The 26,348-nt window shown below is 36.3% G+C and overlaps 1 long non-coding RNA gene across 1 annotated transcript in view; it reads right to left on the reverse strand.

Annotated features, from left to right (window-relative positions):
* Window positions 1–267: 267 nt before the first annotated feature.
* Window positions 268–26,348, reverse strand: part of LOC141278768 (uncharacterized) — a 47,172-nt gene continuing 21,091 nt past the window's right edge. Inside the window, exon 3 of the long non-coding RNA XR_012331960.1 lies at window positions 268–5,386. This is a non-coding gene — a long non-coding RNA (uncharacterized lncRNA). The remainder of the gene's footprint in view (window positions 5,387–26,348) is intronic.

Raw genomic sequence — 26,348 nt, forward strand, 5'->3', positions numbered from 1 at the left:
CTCCCTGTGCTTTGTGGCTGCTTCCCACTAGCTATCTATTTTACATTTGGTAGTGAGACTCTCTCACTTCTCACTTCATGAGACTCTCTCACTTCGTCCCAGCTTACCCTTCCCTCTCCCTGTGTCCTCAAGTCCATTCTCTAGGTCTGCGTCTTTATTCCTGTCCTGCTTCTAGGTTCTTCAGAACCTTTTTTTTTTTTTTTAATATTCCATATATATGTGTTACCATATGGTTTTTGTTTTTCTTTTTCTGACTTACTTCACTCTGTATGACAGATTCTAGGTCCATCCACCTCACTGCAAAATAACTCAATTTCGTTTCTTTTTATGGCTGAGTAATATACCATTGTATATATGTACCACATCTTCTTTATCCATTCCTCTGTTAATGGACACTTACGTTGCTTCCATGTCCTGGCTATTGTAGACAGACCTGCAATGAACATCGTGGTACATGACTCCTTGAATTATGGTTTTCTCAGGGTATATGCCCAGTAGTGGGATTGCTGGGTCATATGGTAGTTCTATTTTTAGTTTTTTAAGAAACCTCCATACTGTTCTCCATAGTGTCTGTATCAATTTACATTGCCACCAACAGTGCAAGAGGGTTTCCTTTTCTCCACACCCCCTCCAGCATTTACTGTTTGTAGATTTTTTGATGATGGCCATTCTGACTGGTGTAAGGTGATACCTCATTGTACTGTGATTTGCATTTCTCTCATGATTAGTGATGTTGAGCATCCTTTCATGTGTTTGTTGACAACCTGTATATATTTTTTGGAGAAATGTCTGTTTAGGTCTTCAGCCCATTTTTGCACTGGGTTGTTTTTTTGTTATTGAGCTGCATGAGCTGCTTGTAAATTTTGGAGATTAATCCTTTGTCAGTTGCTTCATTAGCGAATATTTTCTCCCATTTTGATGGGTGTATTTTCGTCTTGTTTATGTTTTCCTTTGCTGTGCAAAAGCTTTTAAATGTCATGAGGTTCCATTTATTTTTGTTTTTATTTCCATTTCTCTAGGGGGTGGGTCAAAAAGGATCTTGCTGTGATTTATGTCATAGAGTGTTCTGCCTATGTTTCCCTCTAAAGTTTTATAGTGTCTGGCCTTACATTTAGGTCTTTAATCCATTTTGAGTTTATTTTTGTTATGGTGTTAGACTGTTCTAATTTCATTCTTTTACATGTAGCTGTCCAGTTTTCCCCACACCACTTATTGAAGAGGCTGTCTTTTCTCCACTGTATATTTTTGCCTCCTTTACCAAAAATAAGATGACCATATGTGTGTGGGTTTAGCTCTTGGCTTTCTATCCTGTTTCATTGATCTATATTTCGGTTTTTGTGCCAGCACCATACTGTCTTGATTACTGTGGCTTTGTAGTATAGTCTGAAATCCAGGAGCATGAGTGCTCCAGCTCCATTTTTCTTTCTCAAGATTGCTTTGGCTATTCAGGGTCTTTTGTGTTTCCATACAAATTGTGAAATTTTTTGTTCTAGTTCTGTGAAAAATGCCATTGGTAGTTTCATAGGGATTGCATTGAATCTGTAGATTGCTTTGGGTAGTATAGTCATTTTCACAATGTTGATTCTTCCAATCCAAGAACATGGTATATCTCTCCATCTGTTGGTATCATCTTTAATTTCCTTCATCAGTGTCCTGTAGTTTTCTGCATACAGGTCTTTTGTCTCCTTAGGTAGGTTTATTCCTAGGTATTTTATTCTTTTTGTTGCAGTGGTAAATGCGAGTGTTTCCTTAATTTCTGTCAGATTTTTCATTAGTGTATAGGAATGCAAGAGATTTCTGTGCATTCATTTTGTATCCTGCTACTTTACCAAGTTCATTGATTAGCTCTAGTAGTTTTCTGGTACCATCTTTAGGATTCTCTATGTATAGTATCATGTCATCTGAAAATAGTGACAGCTTTACTTCTACTTTTCTGATTTGTATTCATTTTCTTTCTTTTTTTCTCTCATTACTGTGCCTAAAACTTTCAAACCTATGTTGAATAAGAGCAGTGAGAGTGCGTAACCTTGTCTCGTTCCTGATCTTAGAGGAAATGATTTCAGATTTTCACCATTGAGAACGATGTTGGCTGTGGGTTTCTCATATATGGCCTTTATTATGTTGGGGTAAGTTCCCTCTATGCCTACTTTCTGGAGAGTGTTTACATAAATGGGTGTTTAATTTTTTCCAAAGCTTTTTCTGCATCTATTGAGATGATCATATGGTTTTTCTCCTTCAATTTGTTAATGTAGTGTATCACACTAATTGATTTGTGGATATTGAAGAATCCTTGCATTCCTGGGATAAAGCCCACTTGATCATGGTGTATGATGCTTTTAACGTGCTGTTGGATTCTGTTTGCTAGTATGCTGTTGAGGATTTTTGCATCTGGGTTCATCAGTGATATTGGCCTGTAGTTTTCTTTTTTTGACATCTTTGTCTGGTTTTAGTATCAGGGTGATGGTGGCCTTGTAGAATGAGTTTGGGAGCATTCCTCCCTCTGCTATATTTTGGAAGAGTTTGAGAAGGATAGGTGTTAGCTCTTCTCTAAATGTTTGATAGAAGTTGCCTGTGAAGCCATCTGGTCCTAGGCTTTTCTTTGTTGGAAGATTTTTAATCACAGCCTCAATTTCAGTGCTTGTGATTGGTCTGTTTATATTTTCTACTTCTTCCTGGTTCAGTCTCAGAATGTTGTGCTTTTCTAAGAATTTGTCCATTTCTTCCAGGTTGTCCATTTTATTGGCATATAGTTGCTTGTAGTAATCTCTCATGATCTGTTATATTTCTGCAGTGGCAGTTGTTACTTCTCCTTTTCCATTTGTAATTCTGCTGATTTGAGTCTTTTCCCTTTTTTTCTTGATGAGTCTTGCTAGTGGTTTATCTATTTTGTTTGTCTTCTCAAAGACCCAGCTTTTAGTTTTATTGATCTCTGCTACTGTTTCCTTCATTTCATTCTCATTTATTTCTGCTCTGATCTTTATGATTTCTTTCCTCCTGCTAACTTTGGGGTATTTTTGTTCTTCTTTCTCTAATTGATTTAGGTGTAAGGTTAGGGTGTTTATTTGAGATGTTTCTAGTTTCTTGAGGTAGGATTTTATTGCTATAAACTTCCCTCTTAGAACTACTTTTGCTGCATCCCACAGGTTTTGGGTCATCGTGTTTTGTCATTTGTTTCTAGGTATTTTTTGATTTCCTCTTTGATTTCTTCAGTGATCTCTTGATCATTTAGTAGTGTATTGCTTAGCCTCCACGTTTGTACTTTTTACAGATTTTTTTCCTGACCTAGTCTCATAGTGTTGTGGTTGGAAAAGATACTTGATATGATTTCAATTTTCTTAAATATACCAAGGCTTGATTTTTGACCTAAGATATGATCTATCCTGGAGAATGTTCCATGAGCACTTGAGAAGAAAGTGTATTCTGTTGTTTTTGGATGGAATGTCCTATAAATGTCAGTTAAGTCCATCTTGTTTAATGTATCGTTTAAAGCTTTTGTTTCCTTATTTATTTTCATCTTGGATGATGTGTGATTGGTGAAAGTGGGGTGTTAAAGTCACCTACTATGATTGTGTTACTGTCGATTTCCCATTTTATGGCTGTTAACATTATCTTTATGTACTGACATGCTTCTAGGTTGGGTGCATAACTATTTACAATTGTTTTATCTTCTTCTTGGATTGATTCCTTGATCATTAGGTAGTGCCCTTCTTTATCTCTTGTAATATTCTTTATTTTCAAGTCCATTTTGCCTGATATGAGAATTACTACTTCAGCTTTGTTTTGGTTTCCATTTGCATGGACTAACTTTTTCCATCCCCTGACTTTGTGTGTATGTTTCCCTAGGTCTGAAGTGGGTCTTGTTTTTGGAACCATTCAGCCAGTCTATGTCTTTTGGTTGGAGCATTTAGCCCATTTACATTTAAGGTAATTATCGATATGTATGTTCCTATTACCATTTTCTTAATTGTTTTGGGTTTGTCATTGTAGGTCTTTTCCTTCTCTTGTGTTTCCTGCCTAGGGAAGTTCCTTTAGCATTTGTTGTAAAGCTGGTTTGGTGGTGCTGAATTCTCTTAGCTTTTGCCTGTCTGTAATGGTTTTAATTTCTCTGTTGAATCTGAATGAGATCCTTGCTGGTTAGAGTAATCTTGGTTTCCCTTTCATCATTTTAAATAAATATGCCCTGCCACTCGCTTCTGGCTTGCACAGTTTCTGCTGAAAGATCAGCTGTTAACCTTATGGGGAATCTCTTGTATATTATTTGTTTTTCCCTTGCTGCTTTTAATATTTTTTCTTTGTATTTAATTTTTGTTGGTTTGATTAATACATTTCTTGGCGTGTTTCTCCTTGGATTTATCCTGTGTGGGACTCTCTGCGCTTCCTGGACATGACTGATTACTTCCTTTTCCATATTAGGGAAGTTCTGAACTATAATCTCATCAAATATTTTCTCAGTCCCTTTCTCTTTCTCTTCTTCTCCTGGGAACCCTATAATTCGAACGTTGGTGCGTTTCGTGTTGTCCCAGAAGTCTCTGAGACTGTCCTCAATTCTTTTCATCCTTTTTTCCTTATTCTGCTCTGTGGTAGTTATTTCTACTATTTTATCTTCCAGGTCACTTATCCGTCCTTCTGCCTCAGTTACTGTGCTATTGATTCCTTCTAGAGAATTTTTAATTTCATTTATTGTATTGTTCATCATTGTTTGCTCTTTAGTTCTTCTAGGTCCTTGTTAAACGTTTCTTGTATTTTCTCCATTTTATTTCCAGGATTTTGGATCATCTTTACTATCATTTTTCTGAATTCTTTTTTAGGTAGACTGCCTAGTTCCTCTTCATTTGCTTGGTCTGGTGCATTTTTGCCTTGCTCCTTCATCTGCTGTGTGTTTCTCTGTCTTATCATTTTGCTTAACTTACTGTGTTTGGGGTCTCCTCTTCACAGGTTGCAGGTTCATATTTCCCATTGTTGCCCCCAGTGGCTACGGTTGGTTCATTGGGTTGTGTAGGCTTCCTGGTGGACCAGACTGGTGCCTGTGTTCTGGTGGATGAGGCTGGATCTTGTCCTTCTGGTGGGCAGGACCACATCCAGTGGTGTGTTTTGGGGTGTCTGTGGCCTTATTATGATTTTAGGCAGCCTCTCTGCTAATGGGTGCAGTTGTGTTCCTGTCTTGCTAGTTGTTTGGCATAGGGTGTCCAGCATTGTAGCTTGCTGGACATTGAGTGGAGCTGGGTCTTAGCATTGAGATGGAGATCCCTGCGAGAGCTTTTGCCATCTGATACTGCGTGGAGCCAGGAGGTCTCTGGTGGACCAATGTCATGAACTCAGCTCTTGTACCTCAGAGGCACAGGCCTGACATCCAGCCGGAGCACCAAGACCCTGTCAGCCAAAAGGCCTAAAAGAAAAGGGAGAAAAAACAAAAGAAAGAAAGAGAAAATAAAAATAAAATAAAATGAACTTAGTAAAATTAAAAATAAAAAAAATTATTAAAAATAAAAAGTAATAAAAAAGAAAAGAAAGTATACTTAAAGAAAAAACAAAACAATGGACAGACAGAATCCTAGGACAAATGGTAAAAGCAAAGCTATAAAGACAAAATCACACAAAGAAGCATACACATACACACTCACAAAACGAAAAAAGGAAAAAAAGGTATATATCTATCTTCAGAGAGGAAAAGGAAGAGAGCAACCAAATCAATAAACAAATCTACTGGTAATAATAAACTCTAATTACTAAACTAAGATAAACATAAAACCAGAAACAAATAGATGCAGAAAGCAACCCCCAAGTCTACAATTGCTCCCAAAGTCCACTGCCTGAATTCTGCGATGATTCGTCGTCTATTCAGGTATTCCAGAGGTGCAGGGTATATCAAGTTGATTGTGTAGATTTAATCTGCTGCTCCTGAGGCTGCTGGGAGAAACTTCCCTTTCTCTTCTTTCTTCATACAGCTCCTGGGGTTCAGCTTTGGATTTGGCCCTGCCCCTGTGTGTAGGTCACCTGAGGGCATCTTTTCTTCCCTCAGACTAAAGGAGCAGCTGATTACGAGGCTCTGGCTCACTCAGGCTGGTGGGAGGGAGGGGTACGGAATGCGGGGAAAGCTTGCGGCGGCAGAGGCTGGAGTGACACTGCAACAGCCTGAGGTGCGCCGTGTATTCCCCCGGGGAAGTTGTCCCTGGATCACAGGACCCTGGTAGTGGCAGGCTGCACAGGCTCCCGGGAGGAGAGTGACCTGTGCTTGCACACAGGCTTCTTCATGGCTGCAGCAGCAGCCTTAGTGTCTCATGTCCATCTCTGGTGTCCGCACTGATAGCCGTGGCTCCACCTGTCTCTGGAGCTTGTTTAGGCGGTGCTCTGAATCCACGCTCCTCACGCACCGCTAAACAAAGAGGCAAGAAAAAGTCACGTGCCTCTTCAGCAATTCGGGACTTTATCCTGGACTCCCTCCCGGCTAGCTGTGGTGCACTAGCCCCCTTCAGGCTGTGTTCACGCAACCAACCCCAGTCCTCTCCCTGGGATCTGACCTCCGAAGCCCGAGCCTCAGCTCACAGCCCCCACCCGCCCCGGTGGGTGAGCAGACAAGCCTCTCGGGCTGGTGAGTGCTGGTTGGCACCGATCCTCCGTGAGGGAATCTCTCCACCTTGCCCTCCGCACCCCTGTTGCTGTGCTCTCCTCCGTGGCTCCGAAGCCACCCACAGTCTCTGCCTGCAAAGGTGCTTCCTAGAATGTGGAAACTCTTCCTCCTTCACAGCTCCCTCCCGGAGGTGCAGGTCCCATCCCTATTCTTTTGTCTCTGTTTTTTTCTTTTTCCTTTTGCCCCACCCAGGAACGTGGGGAATTTCTTGCCTTTTGGGAAGTCTGAGGTCTTCTGCCAGTGTTCAGTAGGTGTTCTGTAGGAGTTGTTCCACATGTAGATGTATTTCTGATGTATTTGTGGGGAGGAAGGTGCTCTCCACATCTTACTCCTCTGCCATCTTGAAGGTCCTCTGGATTAAAATTTAATAAGCAGTAACACTTATTGGGATGGGGGGAATGAATGGGAAATAAGAACCAGAAAAAAGGCAGATTACTGTTAATATTATTCCATTTTTAAATCCCACGATTATGTGGTGTGCAAAGTATGGATTAAATTAGATTTTTTTAAGGAAATAAATACATTAATGTGAAATCTAAACTACAGCAATTAGCCATTTGCATACACCAGGTTCATTTAATAATTCTGTGTCCCTGCATAGTCTCTTTTAGGCACAGGTGTAGATCCTTGATATTTTCTATGCATCTTTCATTGACAGCATAACATCACAGACAAGTCTGAATTTTTGTGTGGAAAAAGCACTGAAGAAATTGGTCAGGTAACTGAGATAGGAATGTTACTGGATTTGGGATTAAGAAAAAGCAGTGGGGAGTCCTGCTGCTTACTAGGATATCAGATGCTAGTGTAATCTAAGTTTAGTTATGAAAATTTGAGTCTTGGTTTCCTTATCTTTAAAACAGGCATTGTATTATATGTCAGCTTTAGACACTAATTGTTACTGCTTGTTCTGGGTACTCTTATTCCATTTCTTACAAATGCCCCTTTCCTCTGGGAAAAACATGTAATTCTACTGGACGTGACCCTCACGGGCTCATAATCCAGGCCTACCCAGCAACGTTACCCAATCTTCTTGGCACAGTGATTAGTTCATAAATAGTCGTGTTATACTAACTGTCCAAGTTGAGTCCCATGGGGGCTTTTCTGTCTAAGCCTTAGGAAGATTCTCTTTCCACACGGCCATTACAAAGTCAGGATGAAAGTCACTGCCCACCATCACACCCACCATTAGGAGAAAGTCTGTTTAAGGGATTGAAAGAAAAGCATCCCTGAAAGTACTACTTGAGCCTTGAATCCAGCAATGCCTAAAACCAAAATATCCAGTATTTTTCAGTTACTTGAACCAACACATTTACTTTTGTGCCTAAGCTAACCTGAGTTGTAATGCTATATTGATAGTACTAAGTAATACAAGCTCACATCCTGTTATACTGACAAATGCACATTTAGTGCCTCATAAATAGAAACACTGAGAATATATTAGTTTCCTCCTACTGGTTAGAGCTTTGAAAGTAGTGTTTTTAAAATGTTCACAAGAATAAAATATACAGTATAACCTTTTTATCCATACGAACCATCTTTATTTTTTTTCAATGCATGTTATGCCAAGGGTGAGTATGTTAGTTTTACATGAAGAAAAGCAGTTTGCATGGAGGACTGATAGGCCTGGCACTTCCTGTGTCACATATTTCACTGTTTTCTGCTGAAAAATCATTGAGTGAATAAGGCATATTCACAACCACAAAGAGAGTTCATCAGGCTGTGAAGCATGTTTCTTCAGTGGTTTTGCTGTAGTGAGAACAATTTTCAGAGTCCTAAGCATGTGTGAGATGACAGTGACTACATCAGAGAGGCTGTGAAGAGGAGTGTAAAAAGGAGAAATAAGAACTAAATATATCAGCCCCACACTTGTCTTTTTTTTTTTTCTTTCTTTTTTTGATGGTGGGGAGGGTGGGCTGGGCGTGCATGTGGATGAGGACACAATGAACTTTTTACGTGCTAAGAAATACATCAGAGTCTAAGAGAAAGCAGAAAACTCCAAATAGACTTCAAGAGTCTTTTTTTTTTTTTCTATTAAAAACATCGGAATCTATAAAGGAAATAAAAGAACTACATTAGACCTAAATGATCTCAGAAAAGTGTCAGAAGAACTGACAGGTAGATGAATAATCTACCACTATTTTATTTTATTATTCTCTTCTTAAAAAACAAAGGCAGGGAAATGGCTGATTTAAGCCCATTCCAGAAGTGCCACAAAATTATAATCTCCTCTGTTTATCTTGTTTAGAGAGTATCTTTTATGTAATCAATTCTGTAAGTGCAAATCAATAACAGATGATTTCATTCAAATGACATTCACTGACGATGTGCTGCGTGCTATGCACTGGGTTAGGTTCTGCATGCACGGGAGATAAATTACAGCACAGCCCCTGGTTTCAGGGAGCCCAAAGACAAGTAAAATCTAGATAATGTAGGACAAGAAAATAATTATTCAAGCAACATTCTCTTTTCCAGATGTGGCTGTTCAGTATTTATTGAGATTACACCATGGAGGGCCAGACTACTCAATTGGAAGTTTAGTAAATATTTAGTCTTCCAAATGTATTCACTATTTTAATCAGGCAGTGGATCTGGAAAGTAACTTCACAGATATATTTTGAAATTTTAACTTGATCTTTCTCTTTGTGCTAGGGAAGCTGCTGGCAAAATATTGCCATGTACACCAAGAAAAGAAAGCATGGTCAAAAATCTGTCCCTGGTCTCTAACTCAACTCTGCCCAAAAGGCAGGGCTGCATGAGTGCAAGCAGAAAGAGATTTAAAAACTTGATTACCGACTTGCTTTCGTCATACCTGATGCTCTGAAGGTGCTAGTGTTAAGAAGGGACCACAGTATCTAGTTCAGGTACTTGATGTAGAGTCATCATTGACCTGTATTAACACCAACACCAGGAAGCTGAGCTGCATATAGCATTTTAATACAAAATGACCTGAGAAAATTATCTGTAGATTCTGGTTCTTTCTTTCCACCTACAGAATTCACCAGGATTAGAGGTCTGTTCTTCCTTCATGTTAGTGATTATAATGTATGCAGGTGGTGTGAGATTTTTCTCTTATCCCAAAGAAAATCACAATTATATGACCAATATCTTATCCTTTACTGCCTTTCAATACCTACTTCTTTATCAACCACATGTTGTAGTTATTTTCCCTTTATTTTATTTTCTGTGCACAGGATATAAGTTGAGGGCAGATGCTGTGTCCCTTGCTTGACACAGCATATATCATTAACAATCAACAAGTGTTTTTTCTATGAATGAAAGAATTTGGGGGCTCACCTTTCCTAAAATGTCATGTATTAGACGTAGAGGAAAATGAAACAATATTTTTACTCGTTTACTCTTACACTGGTGAGATATATGTATCAAGTTAGACTTGTTTGGTTACTAGAAAATTTCAAACCATACAAGTTCCTCTATATGCAAGTTTTGTAAAGATTTTAAACTTTATGTATATTTATATCCATGCTAAAATTATAAAAAACATCTTGCATTTGTTTCAGTGATTATATATTCAATCTAATAGTATTAACACTTGTAGAATCTTATCTCATGTATAATCTTATTCAATGAGTTATATAGTTACATATGTATCAATATATACTTGAGTGTTTGTGTGAAGGTAAAAGATGTGTTAAGTTGCCTGCCATTCCCCCACCCATTCACAGAGAATAAACTCTAGGGATATATCAGAGGTGAGTACCTAACTGAAGCAGACCAATCAGATTCTCTCACTTGTAAATTGAAAAAGAGATACAGTGATGGCAGCAAGTCTTCATTTTGCAGTTGAAATGGGAAAGTCATAGACCTGGTATTGCATTTTTTCCCCCACTCAGATGGAAGACAGGCCATCTGGCTGTAGAGAACATAAAGGCCTACTTCAATAAACCCAGAGGAAATATCTGCCTTATTTCAGAAAGGCTTTCTGGTTCTTGTCCCTGGACCCCCATGAAGCCTGGTTTCTTCCCTGACCTTGGCTTTCCTGCACACCCTGTATCCTGCCAACAAACAAGATGTTTTTCTTAAATCAATTTGAATTGTATTCAATTGTTGCACCACCTTGGTAACAATCTTCCAAATGTAATTCAATAATTTAAGAAATATTGATTGAGAACTTATTCTGTATTCTATACTGTGGAATGGTCTAGGTATGTAGAAAGAAAATTTGCCCTCAAATAATTCATTTTGTAGTGGAGAAAGTGGGTATACAAATAGGTAAATTTAGTGTATGTGTGGTGTGATTAAAAATATAAAATCTTCTATAGGCAAAGAGACATGTGCCCAATGGACTGACCTGCAGAGGGAAAGTAGAGGTGGAGTTTCAAGAAGAGTAGAGATGCTACATGAGTTAAGTGTAGGTAAACAGCCAGACTTCATAAGGAAAGGATGAAAGGATATTACAGGCAGAGGGAAAAACGAGAGGAGGGACACGGATGTGTGAAGTCCTACTTTTACTTATTCATTTAACAACAGTTGTGTAGCACACACTGTAAACCAGCCACTGTTTCAAATTCTTTGGAAAAAGCAGTAGAAAAAACCCATAAATTCTTCATTCGTGATTTTTATACTTTTGGTGAAATATACGTGTGTGTGTGTGTGTGTGTATATATATATATATATATATATATTAGCATAATATGTAATAAAATATACTGTAATAAAACATATATAACAAAATAAATAAAATATGTTGTTTTCAAACTTTAGCACACATCAGAATCACCTGAAAGGCTTGTTAAAACACAGACTCTTGGCCTCTAATCACCACATTTCTAACTCAGTAGGCATGAACTGAGGGCTGAGAATTTTCATTTCTAACAAATTCTCAGATGAGGATAATGCTGCTAGTCTGGCCATCATACTTTGAGAACCACTGATAAAGTATAGTAGAAAGTGGTAAGTGCTATGGAGACAAATAAGTCAGGAGTCTTGAAGAGGGTTGTAATGTTAAATTGCATAGTCAGGCAAAGTTTCTCTGTGAAGACCTGAACAAGTCAGGAATCCAGCTATGTGGATATCTGGGGAAAGATCACTCCAGGTTATTTACTTAGAGTGAGATGTCATTGTTGAGTTTTAAGCAGAGATGTGGCATGATCTGACATGACCTCTTCTTTGAAACAGGATTACTTTAGCTGCCCCACTGAGAATAAATGAAAATGAAAGGAAGCAGAGAAATGAAACTAGTCAGGAGTCTATTGCAATAAGAGCATTAGCAAGAATGATGGAGATCTGGACCAGAGTGATAGCTGTGGCACTAATGAAAACATGGCTGGAGTAGAGATAGAAAGCCAAACTTTGAAGGTAGAAGCTTCAGGTGAAATAAGGGATTTAATTTGGGATGTGGAAAAAAGAGAATAGTCAACAATGATTACCAGAATTTTGTTCTCAACACATGGAAAGATGGATTTATCATTAAATCCATTTGTAGAATGACTGTGGGAGAAGGAGGATTAGGGAGGAAGATCAGGAGCTCAGTTTTTGACATGTTCATTTTGAACTAGTAACTCAGGTAAGAATGTAGAGTAGGAAGTTGTATTTAAGGATCTGGAGTTCAGGGCAGAAGGCTGAGCTTGATATGAACTTGAGTGCTATGAGCATATGTGTTTGTCTGTGCACAAAGGGAGTGAGTGCAGAGAGAAAAGAATGTGATCTAAGGGCTAAGCCTCAGGGTGATGTGAGAGTACAGAGGTAAGGGGGGAACAGAGAAAGAAGAGGAGCAACAGCCAGTGATGTAAGCATAGTGGATGCTGCCCTAGAAGCCAAAGGAAGAAAGTGTTTCAAAATAGAGAAACTGAGCAGTAAAAGTAGGCAAAAATATGCAGAGTTTAAGGAAAAGTTAAAAACAAAAAGGATTACGATTGGCAGAATTTGGTTTTGAGTTGACATGGGGAAAAGAGGAAGAAAATGTTTCTGTTTTATCTTTCTCTGACACAATTGGTCCCAGGTATTACCTCCTGAAGAGAAAACAGTCATTGCTTTAAAGATGAAACCAAGGAGTTGCAGCGTATTTCCCATAGAAACCATCTGTCTGTTCTGATGAGGCTGAAACTCTGTCTCTATGAATGTAATTTACTTAATGCCCAGAAAGAATATAATGCTTTGAATACAGGTGTTAAACACAACCAAAAGCAGCAGCTTATTTTCTGAAATATACAGAATAATTATGAGCACTTTTTAACATCTAAAAAGCATCCTAAAATGTTCCATCAACAATTAGTGAGAACAATGATTCCATAATATCTAAAAGGTCCCATCAGTGATTCTTGAGAGCAACAATGTAGTTAGCTTTGTAAAAAATGAAAATAATGATGCACTATGAAGCAGACCTCAAAATTATCTGTCTTTAATAGAAAGTCATCATGTATTTTCACATAATGCAAGAGCAAGTGCTGACTGACATTTCCAACTGGGGAAAGTTAAACAGTATCCTATCATCTGGCAAATAGCAAGTGATTCTTGGTGATGAAAATAATTATGACATATTATCTATAATTTGTGCGTCTTTGAGAGGAAGGTGATTTACTTGGGATCTACAAAAGGAGAACATTTGGGGATGCAAATAGTTCTCTTCAAGATGACTTTATGCTGGAATATTAAGTTTCCATTTGTGGTAAATGGAAAAGCAGACGGCTAAAGAAAAATATTTTGTCAAGTCTGTAACATAAACTACCTAGTTGTAGGAAAAACGTTTTTCTCATCATTAGAAGGAGTAGAAAGTGAGAAATAAACATAAATAGTCTGACTTTTCCAGGATGGAGTTTCCCTTTGGGTTTTGAGCATCTGGTAATTTAAATATTTCTCCACAGTTAACCAATTAGTCAATCATGCATGTAGTTAACAGACATTTATTGAGCTTCTACTATGTTCAGGCACCATTTTTGTTGCTGTGGAGATACAGAAAGCAACGAGACATAAATTCCAACTCCCGCCTCTAATTGTATGATAGTAAAATTAAGGCATGTACTTAAATTTGTTCAACAAATATTTATTAATTGCTTACTGTTTACTGGAAATACCAGTATAAATAATACATGGGGATACAAAAATGAATTAGACACTTCTAAAAATTTGTAAAAGGTAGTTAATATTAATACTTAATAGTAGTTTCTGCTGTTGAATGGAATGGTGGGGCAATATAAAAGGTATTACTTTATTTTTATCATTACCATTAATAATGGCAATGACTGTTATTTGCTCTGTGCTTTCTATGTGTCAGTCCTTATATGCATTATCTCATTTAACTGTCAAAACAACTCTTAGTGAATGTACTCACAAAAAATCCAATTTATAAATGTGGCAACTGAGGCTTAGAGAAACTACTTACTTTGCCAAAGATCATATTCAGTGGCAGAACGACATTTTAACACAGTCTATTTGTCTTCAATACTCAAAGTTTTATCTTCTACTGCACACATGCACAAAATAAACATGTGAAGCAGAGGAAGAAGAGTTTAAGTATGATGCAAATGGAAGGTTTTGTGGAAAAGGTTGGACTTCTGTTAGGTTGCTTTGAACTGTGGATACTATTTCAATAGGAAGTCTCAGAACATGCAAGGCATTAGTCCACAGAATTTGACTAGAATGTCAGATTTTTCAACGAGGTATTTATGAAATTATATTTAAAGCTTATTTGGGAAAACCTCAAAAACCAGGCAGAGGAAACAGTTTCAATTTTATTCTGTAGGCAATGAGGAGTTTCTAGTGGATTAACCTGGCAGCAGTCTGTCACATGGACTAGAGATGTTGGGAGACTGAGTAATAGAAAAGTTAAAGGTCTACTGGCATGTTACAGATCAGTGCATGTCAGACTTTAATGTGCAGATAAATTCATTGGGGATCCTGTTAAAATTCATATCCTGATGCAGTGAATCACAGTAGAGCCCTAGAGTCTCCAGTTATGTCAAGCGTCCAGATGATCCCTTTGCTCATAGTCCAGAATATACTAGAACAGTGGTTTTCGACCTAAGGCATTTTGCTCCTCAGAGAATATTTGGCAATATCTGGAAACATTTTAAGTTGTCACAACTGGGGTAAGTAGGAAAGGGATGGAATTGCTACTGGTATCCTGTGGGTAGAAGCCAGGGATACTAGAGGATGTTGCTAAACTTTCTATAATTCACAGGACAGTTCCCACAACAAAGAATTATCTGACCAAAATATCAGTACTGCTGAGACTGAGAAACTTTGCCCTAAAATTATAACATTTGCAGAAAATCAATAGTATATCATCCTTAAAAAAATGTTGGAAATCTTTACGGAATTAAGACTCCCATGTTCTTTCACATGGGTTGAGGGCGTGTTGTAGAGCTGGAGGAGGGATAAAAATTTGTCAACCCAGATGTACGTGCAATTACTGAAGAAAATCTAATGCCTCTAACTGAATACTCTCAGACTAACACTAATAATTAAGTTGTGTACATTTCTCCCAAACACAATGTAGCCCCTTTTTTCTTCTGATTGTTCTTTTTCCATATTTTTCAAATCATTACCACTTCTTTTTTAAATGAGGCTGAAAAGACGTGGATTTTCTTAAAAACCTATCCCTTCACCAATAAATAGATAAAAATTTGCACTTAATATTTCTGCTTATTTCCTATCTCAGTGCAAAAGGTTTCTACCAGTTATTCTAGTCTACCATCTCCACATTTCCTCAAACTCACTTCATCAAATTAGAAACTTGGTTATTTTTCTATTCCTTTTTCTTCTTTCCTTCTTTCTAGCTAACATAACTTGATTTTGTGGCAAAGCCAGGACAATAATCATGACTATACAAAGCCAATCTTAACAATGCCATTTCCCACTCTTTTTAACCCTTATAAATGGTGTCCACATGACCAATTCTGATTAATATCACTTAATTTGAAGCTGGAGAAGTCTCAGAAAGTTATTGAGCTTCCTGAATAAGAGGGCAAGAGTTCAGACACAGCTGTCTCCTTCCTGCCTTCAATGTCAACATGATGGCTAAAGATTCAGCAGCCACCTTCCTGTCATGTGGGAAGGACTTTCAAGAATTCTTGTTACATTTGAAAAATAAATCTCTATTTGTTTAGTCCACAGTAGACATGTATTCTATTTTTTGCATCAAAAAACAATTTTAACTAATGTACCTTTCCTTTCCGCCTCCTCAGAGTACAAGGCTTATCAGTTTTCACCTAACTTTACACAATTTTCAATTATTCCCTTTCTAATCTCCCCTTCCCAAACCTGTAAACATGATCCACTTTCTTCTACCCAGCAAAACAATATATAGCAAACCAAAGCACACACACATATATCCATATAATATATATATATATATACTTACTTTTTTCTCTGAGTATTACTTAAAGTTTAAAGCAGAATTTTGCATTTGCTGCAGTTTGACAATGAATGGAAAGATAGGTGCTTAACTGCCTCTTTATGTCTCTTTCTTTTTTTTCCTTTTGAACTGGATATATAGGCTTATCCAAATTTCTGTGCCTTTATCCTGCAGTTTAAACTCTACATAATAACAGACTAAGCATTTTAGGAGAAAATAACAGAAAATATATCTTTCTTTTTTTATTATTAAAAAGTTATTTTAAAAACATACCTGCAACCTCCATATTTTCAAATGCCATATATGGAGTTAACTACATATCTCCTTTTAAGAATGTTTATAAAAATTGTGGTACAGTGAATAAAAAAGGTCTGAAATTCTTCTTATTTGAATTCCATTGTCAAATCTACTTTCTAAAATCTATCTCGTTGACATTTTTTCAGCACATTTTAAAATTACACAACAATGCTTAGGTGATTGGTAAGGCATTTTCAGAATGCCACTGGTAAATCTGAAACATTTTCTCAGATCCAAGATAGAATAACAAGCATAGCTCCCCCCCTGTTGAGAAGCTTACTAATCCAAGAATTGTGCAAACTCTCACATATGCTGATGTTCCCACAGGGAACTGAGCTAGTGCTGCTACCTTTTTACTTGTGGCACCTCACATAATTAAGAAAATTACAGTTATGCTCCTTTCTCCAAGACAGGGAACAAAAATGATCCTTGGACTCTTTCCAAGGATAAATGGGCAATAAATCTCTCCAAGCTTTTTTTTTTTTTTTTTTTCTAGTTAAGAAGAACATGAAAAAAACATACAGGCATTACATTTTTCAGTAGTGGTGAACAGACTAGCGGGAAAAGTTTAATTTAATTTATGCCTGGTGCCCCTTATGCTCTCTCATTTAGAAAGTTGTGATAATGATTATATTAACATATTCTGTCTAAGGTGAACTTTAAGATATATATCAGTGCACTCAAAGAACGTAGGAGGTTGGAATAAAGGTGAAAAGAAATTCCTAGAAGGTGTAATGTGTTATGTCTATTCCTAGTATCTTTCATCTCTAAAAATGGGAAAAGCAGAGTTCAGGTACTAAGGCTACTGTTACACCTCAATATAGCCCAGACACAGTGTGCCCCCTCCATCTATTTCCTATTTGGTTCATGATTTCTTCAGCTTCCTGTGCTGCTCCCTTTCTGTGCTGATCTTCATTCTGTTGTATCGGAGCAATTATATTCATTGCAGAGTATTCTTGGTATCCATGCCTGCACTTACTCAATACTCTTACTTCAAGTGCTAAGTCTTAGTCCACGATATTAGCATAGACCTGGCTATTTATGCCCTTAAATTCGCATTTTGCTTCTAACACACTGAGCAGAACATGTAATACATGTTCACTTCTAATGGCATTCCTTTGTCTGGGCTTTTCCTTCCTTTACTCACCAGAGAACTCTAAGTTGTGTTACAAAGGCAGTGGGTGAATAGCATTGATGAGTGTAACTGATGAGTATTTTTCTTCCTGTCTTTTAGAGAAAGAGGACAGTTTCCATATTGAAAAGATACAGATTTCCATGAAACTCCTTGTTCATCGCAATTACAATCTTAACCTCCAGCATCTTAACCACATCTTTCTTTATTTCATCATATAAATCCTGCCATGCATTTAGCTATTAACACACATGGACAGTACACAGTAGCACTCAAGGAAAAGTCATAATTTTCCTAACTCAAATTTTTATTTATATTCTCATTCAGAAGATGGGAGAATACTTTCCTTTATAAGTACTAGTATTACTTGCATTTCCTTTACAAAGCTATTCAATTAAATAATAAATCATGTACAACCATACAAAAACATAAAACACAACTGAAACACTCAGAATCAGTTAATATACAGGAAAAAATAAATCCTACCTCAACTACATGCCAACATGGAAATAAAGCCTGATGGGACTGTTTGTGAGCAGCTCATGAAGAACTATGCCATGAATATGCAAGCAATTACTGTTTAGACTAGCACTTGAACTAACTTTATAGAAAGCTGTACTTACTGCTAACCAGGCTGAATCTGCTACAGTAAATGCTAAAATTAGTGCCCAGGGGAGAGAGACAAAACTAGAGCTATTCATTCACTAAGAAGTGAAAACCTAGAAAAAGAAGTCAAACACTGCATTGGCAAACTAAAAGTGAGGAATGTAATGGGACATACACAGTAAGTATTCAGAGTCATGTTTAAAGCAAGATGGAGTGTTTGGATTAATAATAGTAGACATTTGAATTAATAAGAATAGTGGAAAGGTCGAACTTCTTTGAATAGTGCCTCCCTCTGTGAAATGGGAAAGGGCACATTTACCTTAGAGGGATATAAATTTATGTTAGAAAATGATCTTACAGGCAATTGACAACACTGCCATGTAAAAAAGGGTTTTAAAAAATGGGACCTCACATTTTCTAAACGTAGCATCGCTTATTATCTTTTACATAATGGTACTGCATAAACTATGTAAAACCTGTAGCACATTTCTCAGGATCATGGGGCTGTCACCCTTGTAGTACCTGTGCCAGACTTTTTGCCTTATCAGGCTTCAAGAGAAGTAGTTAATTTGTTTGTAAAGTAATTGAAATTGTTTAACTTTCCATTTTCATATTGAATAATGATTCAATTTCAATTTATATCACTGTAGTTGCTCTATATGCTTTTATAGGAAAATATTCAATAAATTATGTTCCCAAACTTCTTAATTATAATAGTGTGTAAACAATGTGATAAATGTAATATTTACATATATTTAAAAGCAGCAAATTAACTTGTATTAAAGGACTTCACTTACTAAAGTTAGCAAGAAATTTATTTGACCTATGCTGAATGCTTTCTCTCCCTCACTTCAGTTGTAACAGAATCTTGGAACTAACGTGGTGAAGAAAACAGGGAAAGGGCCCAAGGTTTTGGTTATTGTAAGTATTGATCTTCTTACAAGGTTCATTCCATGTGGCTCACTAAAATTTGGGTGTCAAACTCAGTAATAATGACTTGAAAAATTTTTCTAGAGTCAAAGGCTATATAAGAGATAATCACTTAAGAGATTTTTCCATCTCTCAGAGTACTACATTCAAGCATAGTTCATGTTTCTACCACTCAACCATGTTTCTACTGACCTCTTTTCTAGTCTCTGGAGATCCACCAGTTCCTGGGGTCAAGACCTCCAGTCTTCAACTAATTTTCCATTCTTCTACTCTTGCCTTATCTCTCTAAGCACCTGAAACACTTTTAAATAAAAACCCTACATAGAGTTTTTGTTCAGAGTGGGCCTATTCCACACTGTTAGTTAGATTAACATAAAGTCTGTTCCTTTAACTCTGGAATTAAGGAGTCTGTATCTTAAGAAAAAACACCTGACAACTTACAGTGACAGTGAGAATAGGCAAGAAATTGTCTTTTCATCCATTTGCAACTGATGAATGCACTTATGTAAAGAAAATAAAAGCCAAACCAGAACAAAGCACATAATTCTCTACAATAAAATGCTAATAAAGCATATTGTTACATGTAAAAAGGTGTGTTCTGACACACATCATCAACTAATCTATTTCTTATATACACTCTGAATTATACAATTGAACAAGCTCTCCTTTTTCACATAATTTTACTTTGCTATTTGGCTCTATTTCACAGAATTTTTTACAAAGAGAACAGAGCACATAATCAGATAAACATGAATTAAAATATTAGCTGTCCCTCTCATAACTAAAAGGCATTGGCAATTTATTTCTTTGATCCTTTGTTTCTGCATCCACAAAATATAGATGATAATATCCAGTTTATAGGACTGTTGTAAAGATTTTCGAACGGGTATAAACCTTGACAGTTAGAAATGCTCAAAATACTTATCACTCTCCTCACCCCCTAATAACCCATGAGGTACATTAATTTCATCCTTAATTTTGTGTGTATGTGTGTATGTTTAAAAAAATTATTCATATAACTCTCTCAAATCTTCTTTCAGTTTTCAAGTCTAGGTAAAGTTTTAAGTGTTCAAGAAAAACAAAATGAGACATGGCTCAAATCATGGCTCTATCTCTGTTTTAGGAAGTATTAAATACTAGTTTCTAGCACTAACAGTAATTTGAGAGAGAGTAATAATAAAAATTAACAGTAAGGTGCAGTAATTGATTAAGTAAATGAAAATGTCAATTCTACTTACAATATTGACAATATAAATGAGCAATTGAAATCAATATGATGGCAATAGAGGACTGCTATCCTAACTTTCCTGATCATTTTACTGCCAACAATGACTGTTGGAAGCAAGGTTATATGCCAAAATATTCTTTCAAAAGAAGATAATATTTTGAAAGATAATAAGGAGAAAATAGATAATTAAATAAGTTTAATTAAAATAAGTTTCAAAATGATAGGAAAGGTAATAGCTATGACACAATTAGAAATGACAGAATTTACATTATTAAAGAATTCTCTTTAAATTAATATAATCTAATCAAAGGCCTCAGCTTCTGGTAATGATGCTTAAAAAAATGACTTCATCCATTCACTTAAAAATCTCTTGTGTAGTCAATGACCATCTTCCAGCATGAAGCAGGATAAGATTTCTAATTTACAGAACATAATTTATTGGAAAGCTTGTTTGGGTTTAAGTCCATTGTTTGTGTCCCAAGATTTATTTTTCTCTAAGTAAGTGTGATAGTAGTGATGGTTCCACAACGATGTGAATGTGTTTGATGCCACTGAATTGTACAGTTAAAAACAGTCAAAATGATAACTTTTACACTATGTATATTTGAACAAAATAAAAACTTCAAAAGATAGGAAGATACATATTATTGATGGGACAGATTAATTTCTAACACTTTAAAAAATAATGATTAACTTCTTTTTTTGAAAAAGAAATCATTCCTTAATTGTGAGTCCTCTTTTTTATCCTTTTATCTTTAAATTTTTTCTTTAGATTTCTTGTACTTTCCCATGTTCCTTTAAAATGTGGACACCCATAACTAATGTCATAGCAGAAAACAACAGAAGAAAAATTTAGCCTATAAAGTAAAAAATACAATTGCCATAAAACAAACCTCAAGAAACTTAAAAAAAATTGAAATCATACAAATTATGTTCTCTAACCATAATGGAAACAAAATTAAAAATGTTAGAAATCCATAACAAGAAGACAAAAAGAAACTCTCCAAACAAAGGGAATTAGACAACTTTTCTAAGTAATCTTTGAGTGGAAAATGAAGGATCAAATGGAAATAATAAACTACGTTGGATTGAATGGAAATGAAAATATATCAAAATATGTGAGACACAACTGAGGTAGGGGCTGAGAGGAAAATTTGTACCGTTAATTACTAATATTAGAAAATAGGAAGGTTATCAAAATAAAAAATCTAAATACTTACCTCAAGAAAGTAGAAAAATAAGAGTAAAACCAATTCAAAGCAAGCAAAAGGAAGGAAATAATAAAGAGCAGAAACCAATATGATTGAAAAGCAGTATATAAAACCAGTGAAAAAAATCCAGGACTTTAAAAAATTAATAAAATTGATAAACCTCTAGCAAAGATGAAACAGGTATATAAAAAGAGGACAAAAATCATCATTATTTGTAATTAAACAGGAGACATCACTGCAGATCTTGTAGCCATTACAGGTATATATAGCAATATTGTAAAAAACTGTACACTCATAAATTCAACAACTTAGAAGAAATCAATCAGTTCCTCAAAGACTACAAACTACGAAAACTAAACTAAGATGAAATAGATAACCTGGATAGTTTCTATAACCATCAAAGAAATTTATTTGCAACTTAAAAGCTCTTGGGGAAAAAATTTCCAGGCCCAGATAGTTTTACTATAGAATTCTACCAAATATTCAAAGAAGGATTAACACCAACTTTACAAAATATCATTCAGAAAACAAAAGAAGAGGAAACACTTCTTAACTCATTTTATAAGGCCTGCATTATTCTGATACCAAAACCAAAAAAAAGTAGTAATAAAGAAAACTACAGAACAATATCTCTCACAAACTTACATGTACATTTTGCTAATATTTCTCCTCCAGAAATATTAGCAAAGAGAATCTAGCAATGTATAAAAAGACCAAGTGGGATTATTTTTTTTAGGTATGCAAGGCTGGTTCAACATTTAAAAATCAATCAATGTAATCCACCATATCAACACACTGACAAAGCAAAACCATATAACCATAATAATTGATGCAGAAAAAAGTATTCAACAAAATCTAACATAAAATCTCAGCAAACTAGGAATAGAAGGCAATGTTCTAAACTTGATTTAAAAACTACACAAAACTTGTTGCTAACATACTGTTTAATGATCCAAGAATGATTATGTTCCCCATTAAGACTGGTAACATGGAAAAGATGTCTATCTTATTTAAGAGAGTACCGGAAGTTCTAGACACTTGGTGCAAGAGAAATAAGGCAACAGAAATAAATAAAAAAGCAAACAGACTGGAAAGGTAGAAATAAAACTGTCCCTATTTTGCAGATGGCATGATCATCTACATCAAAAATCCCAAATAAAACAAAACTCCTAGAACAAAAAGGTAAGTTTAGCAACGCTTTAGGATACAAGATCAACACACAGATGGATCACTCATATATGGCTAGCATGAATGTAAAATGATACAACCAACCTGAAAATATGTATTTTCTTATAAAACTAAACATGCAACAACCCTATTCCTCAGCAATTGCACACTTAAGCCTGTATCTCAGAGAAATTAGAATTATCTATTATATCTGCATAAAAACTTGCACATAAATATTCATACGCCTATTTTTTTAATAACCAAAAGACTGGAAATAGCTCAGGTATACTTAAACTAATGAACGGTTAAACACTCTGTAGTACATCCACTACAGATGTATGTAGTACATCCAGGGACTACTAGTCAACAATAAAAGGAAAATACTACTGATAGTCCCAACAATTTGAATGAATCTCCAGGGAATTATGCCAAGTAAAAAAAAGGCAATTGTAAAAGGTTACATACTATATAATTACATTTATATCACATTCTTAAAATAAGAAAATTATAGAAATGGAGAACAGATTAGTGATTGCCTGGGGTAAGGGAGGAGAGAAAGACAGGAAAGTGAGTATGACTATACAAGGGCACAGAGGACCTTCTTGGTTGATAGAAATGTTCTGTACCTTGAATGCATGGATGTCAATGTCAATATCCTGGTTGTCATATCGCACTATAGTTTTGCAACTGGTTACCATTGGGATAACTGAATATGTGGTACATGGGATCTCTCTGTATTATTTTTTACAAATGCATATGAATCTATATCTCAAAATTAAAAGTTTAACTAGAAAATAAATTAAAATTTGTTCCCAGATCTCTAATTTAAAAAACAGTAATATTTTCAGTCAAGTAAAACAAAATTTCAATTAGCTTAGATCCAAGTAACCAGTACCGTCTCTCCTCTTCATGATCCTGAGCAAACAATGTATTGTCCATCTGAAACAAACAGACTGCCATATATTTCTCCAGCAAACATGGGTTTATTCCGAATATATTCAAATAATGGAGAACTATACAGCAATGAGAATAAACAACAATTGCCATGGGGAGTGGCAGAGTTCTAGTGATCAACCTTGATGCTAGTTTAGTAGAGTATATTCACTTTGTGAAAATTCATTCAAAGGTATGCATTTCTTTATGTACGTTATATGAGAATAAGAAATGTACTTAAAATTTTTAAAGTCCCAAATTCTTCTCTATGGTTAGTATGTATGCAGCTCATATTCTTTTAGTTTTTCTACAAATTTCTATACATGAAAAAATAAAGGGACTGATAATGGTAGACTGGCAAAAATCCAAGTCACTGAGGACAATAACCACAGAAACATTAATGAAATAGCTTTCAGGAAATATCAGAACAGAAATGAAACAAAATATTAGCAGTTTAATGATACTTTTTAAAATGCCTCACTTAATAGAATTTTATTACACCATTAAATAGAACATTGCCATGTCAATGCAGATTTATCCACTTTTATCCGCTGAGACTTTCAGCTAGGTGTGTGTAGTTAATCAGTTTTTCCTTATTCCATCTTGCTTCTTTTAAACTTTCTGTTGGAGTATTGCTTTGCTCTTTTCCCTTTTCCTTGTTGAAAAAAAATATATTCATATCAAATTGTACTCTTACTAAAATTGATCTTGTAAAGAAATCCATACTACTTGTTTCATCTGTAAATAGAACGGGTATAGCCTAAGTTCTTTATCCAGGTCATGGGCAAAGATTTTAGGCAATATTTGCCTCAGCATACATTTCCTGCGGTGACTGTGATGGGAGAGTGCAGCTGTGGACTACAAGGCAGTCCTTTTGGCTATGAATTTCCACATGGCATTCACACAAGACTTCCTTAGTTTTCAGAGGCAGCAACTATTTGCCCAAACTAGTGTAGTCCTGGGTTCTCTCTTACAGGTTCACTTCATCCTTGTTGTCTGTGATCAAAAAACCTCCTGCTTTCAGAAGACCTCAGACAAGGTGGGTCTGACAGCCACTGTTGTTTTCCTAACACTGCTCAATTCCTCTCCTTCTTTTGAAGCTGTAACTCGTTGTGTCCGGGGAGTACAGTATTTTTGTCTGTCTTCTCTTTTTGGCTCTCTCCTATTTGCCCTAGCTACACAGCTGGTGGAATGTCACATTAGGGTCCTAAAGAGTGTTAGTATTATTTTGAGCCATTTCCGTCCTTCAGAGGCTCTGGCTTAACTGAGATGCACTGGGATACGCTATAGGAGCAGAGTGGTCCTGGGAAAAGAATACTGTACAGTGCAGCTGCCTTCTTCATTGTGCATTAGACATTTGGAAGATTTACCTTCTGCTGCAAAAGAGGCTTCTAGGAAAGAAACCATCATTCTGTGGGAATTTAACTCACTCAACCATCATCTCCAATGCGTGTGGCACAAGAAACTCTGAAGTGGCCTAGTGTCAGTGACCAACTAGACCACTCATACTTAAACACCAATGGATGAGAAGTTGTTTTAGCTTTCTCAGCTACAGCCAAATCTATGTGTGATGAGACTGTCTGGTTCCAAGGAGAATATTGTATTTGACCCATATTGAGTGCTCACGATGCACACAGAACTATTTCTAAAACTTCATATGCATTGTCTCAACTAACCCTGTGATAAAACTTTGAATTATAAAATCTTGATACATCTATTCTAGAGATATGAAAACCGAGGTAAAGTTTCGTTACATGCCTCAAAACATTCAAATCATACAACATGAAGCCTTTGAAACTGGGATTCCTGTGCTGGCTCCAGAGTCCAAGTGCTTGGGTTGGAGGTGCCTCTGGATGATGAAGGACAAATGAAGCATATCAATGCTTTGAGTCCTGTGCTCCTGAAATGGGGATGTGAAATCCTAATGAGACGCTAGGAAAAATCTCCCTCTCTGTGTTATTCTCCTAGGGCTGCCACAACAAAGCATCACAAACTAGATGGGGTTCAGTAACTTGCCAAAGAGCCCAGCATTAGTATATGAAGCCTGGATTAAAACCCAGGTGGTCTGAATCCAAAGCCTTGTGTATGAGTTTCCTGCAACTGCTATAACAAATTACCACAAATTGGGTGGCTTCAAACAATAGAAATGTATTGTCTCACAGTTTTGAAAGCTGGAAGTTTGAAATCAAGATGTCAGCAGAGCCATGACACCTGAAAACTGTAGGGGCCTCCTTGCTTGCCTCTTCCTAGCTTCTGCTGGTTTTCTACCAATCTTTGACAACCATTGCTTGCAGTTGTGTAACTCCAATCTATATCTTTGTCATCACATGGCATTCTCTCTGTGAGCAACTGTTCTCACATGGCTGTCTTCTTTGTAAGGACACCGGTCACAGTGAATTAGGGGTCCACCTTACTCCAGTATGACTTCATCTCAACTAATTTCACCAGCAAAAAACCTATGTCTAAATTGGATCACATTCTGCAGTATTGGGGGTGAGGACATATCTTTTGAGGAGACAGGATAGCCAGTTCAACATCAAAATCCTCTCCTTTATGCTCTCTTAGCCCTGAATCTTAAAATCTTTTAGATATATCACTCTCTACCTTATTACCACATATCTATTTACATATATTATCTGCCTATTAGAGCACAGGACGTTAGCAGGGTTACTAGCTACCACATCTTACATTTTGTTACCCTTGGCCTATTATTTCAGTAGTCTATCATAGGAACTTGTGCAATTAATACATTTTTGAATGAGTGGATGAATAACTTTGATGCATGCCTGTATTAGGTATATATTGCTGCAAAACAAATTACTCCCCAACTTAGCAACTTAACATACATTTACTGTTTCAGTTTCTCTGGATAATGAACCCAAATGAGCTTAAAGTAGGTTGTA

This window comes from Tursiops truncatus, chromosome 5 (assembly GCF_011762595.2).
Source record: "Tursiops truncatus isolate mTurTru1 chromosome 5, mTurTru1.mat.Y, whole genome shotgun sequence".
NCBI lineage: Eukaryota > Metazoa > Chordata > Mammalia > Artiodactyla > Delphinidae > Tursiops > Tursiops truncatus.